Below are 2805 nucleotides of genomic sequence, written 5' to 3'. Positions count from 1 at the left end.
TAAAACCCAACAGATACTGATTGATTATACATCAGTTATCTGGGTCAAAGGTGGGTTGCATGGTGTCGTACGTTTCCTCCTTTCTGGAGTTCCACCTCGTCTCAGTGGGTTTTCTCTGGATTCACCGGTTTCCTCCCACAGGCCGAAGACATCGCTGATTGACTGAAGGTGTGAGTGTGAACATCAGTTGAGATATCTCCTCTCTATGTTGTCTATGTATGTCAAGGGACAAGCAGTGTTGATTATCGATGGATGTTCTTAGATTTGTTTAGTTTGGTCCCATCTACTAACACGGATTAGGTAAGGATCATGACCTATACTGCAGCCAGCCACCAGGGGGCGACTGAGGCACTTTGGCTTTATTTTTGCTGATCTGTCATGTTGTTTATCTTTAAATACAGAACCACAGCTCTGGACTAAATTCTTAATTCTTTAAAAACAGTTCTTTATAAGTGCCTGAGGACCTGAGAGCAGCTGGAAGCGTTTGAATCTTTAAGCTTAGAACTTTAAAACCTGGCTTTTAATCATCTTTTATTTGTATTCATTTGTTTTATACCATGTATTTAATGAGGCCCTTTGTAACCTTGTTTCGATAAATGCTATTCAACTAAATTGATCATTAAGTATAAGGTTGCTTTATGAAATGATAATAACAGGAACTTAGGACGCGGGATCATATGTCTCATACATTTGCAATTCAAAGTCAGACAAAGAAAGAAACACAAATCATAATCGCTTATGTGACGGATCATCTGCAAAAAGTAATCGACTGTGACAGTGGAAGAAAAGAGAAGAGATTGAGTTTGACTCTCATCACGTCTGAGTCTCCAGCGTCACACAGTTCGTATCTTTGGTCCTTTTCTGCTCCCTGCTGGTTTCCACACGTAACTGCAGGTTCCTACAGGTTCAGAAATATTGAATTGTGTTGTTTTGTTAACCTGTGTCACTTTATAATTATATATACACTTAAATGTGGTCAATATGTTTTGTTCTATTCTATTTCGTTCATTACTAAAAATAAAAAAAACAGGTTTACACAGACATAAAAACAGAAAATAACTGCAGTGCAATTACATATTTGAATGTTAATGCACGAGACAATAGATAGAATAAAGCTGTCAAACAGATAAATATCCAGTTAAAAGCAATATTATAAAAATGTGTTTTAAAAAGAGTTAAGTGGAGTTTCAGTATTCAGAGAGGTGATGGAGTGAACGTCTTTGGTCTTAGGTATAAGACCAAAGACTTAACTACCTTACAATTTAAATTACCTTGAGACCATGTATGTTAGGATTTGACACTATTAAAAAAATATTATGATTATTATGATTATTATGATCATTATTATGATTATTATAATCAGTATTAGTAGAAGCAGAAGCAGTAGTATCTTAATGTCTGTCAGGACTAACCAATCAATGAGACCTAATATTTTACCAGGAAGTCTTCAGTAGATTTCTCAATTTACTTTAATTTTAGTTCATGATCAAACTTTATCAAACAGACCTATTTTATTATTTATTTTCTGCCATGAGCAGTGTCTCTAAATTGATCAAGTTACAGCCTCATGTCTTTTCCTTGTGTTTTGTTTGTTGTCAGCACATGGCATACCCACCTGGACCCTCCTGGGGGCGCTAGTGGACCAGTCGCAGAGACTCCTGTTGCTTTCAGGGCCACTTGTGACTTCACTGTTTTTGTCGAGTTAACCACTAAACGTCCCCTAATGGCTCTTTTATCTGTAGTTTTATTAGGTGAACACACTTCAAACCAACATGTGGGTTCCTCGGCAGCTCTGCAGCAGCAGCTTGTTCACCGCGTTGTAACCTGTGGAATAATGAGTATGAAGTTCTGAGTTGGTCTGTTCACAGGAGATAAAGCTGAGAGGACGCAGAACAAACACACGCCCTCTGCTCGGGGGGGGGGGGGGGGGAACAAGCATTGACATAAACACACATCAGTCAAATATTCTTTAAATTTTCATGTGACAGTTAATTTATAACCTGCGCCAAACCACCCTGGAGGAAGTTGTGTCAAAGGTTTGTTTTTAATCTCCACTTTTAAGAAACGACTGCACAAACATCACGAAAGTATTCAGCTCCATTTATCGTTGTGTATATTTGAGTTTATGTGAATCTATTGATCAGGAAGTGAGGAAACACGCGATAGATCTTTAAAAATGATGTCTCCCTTTAGAGTCAATCTATAACTGAAGATAATTTAAAGTAGTGCACGTTCGAATGGATGTATTTTGATGATATATATGTATTTTGTGTGTATATATATATATATCGTTATTAGATGATTAAGTATTGATTAGTTTGTTGACGTCAGCAGTTATCTGTATCCATTGATCAGGAAGTGATGACAGCTGTTTAAAAAAAGGACTCCTCCCTTTCGATTTACTCTGTAATTATAAAAAATATTTAAATAAGTGAAACTATTTAGTTTAGTATAAAGTTATTTTGATGATTCTGTCGTTTTTAAATGATTAAGTATTGATTAGTTGGATGACGTCATCCGGTTGGGAGATAACTTCAGAGCTCAGCAGCTACAGGTGCGCCTGGATGGGATGCTGCGTTCAGGGAACACTCAGAAATCCGACATCTTTCCCCAGCTAATGTAAAACTTTACTTTTTTAAAGTTTTAATGTGAATATAAGTGATAAAAAAACAGTTGAATTGTGGTTTAAAAGTAAGCGAAAGACTGAAGAGGGGGTTTGACTGAGAGAGTTTCTGTTTGGACGCTTCCGTGTGAGGCCGCGTGTGTGTTTTCCGAGCCGCTGAACGCCTCACAGACCCCGCCTCT

This window comes from Hippoglossus hippoglossus, chromosome 6, assembly GCF_009819705.1.
Source record: "Hippoglossus hippoglossus isolate fHipHip1 chromosome 6, fHipHip1.pri, whole genome shotgun sequence".
NCBI lineage: Eukaryota > Metazoa > Chordata > Actinopteri > Pleuronectiformes > Pleuronectidae > Hippoglossus > Hippoglossus hippoglossus.
Note: the sequence above shows the minus strand (reverse complement) of the source record.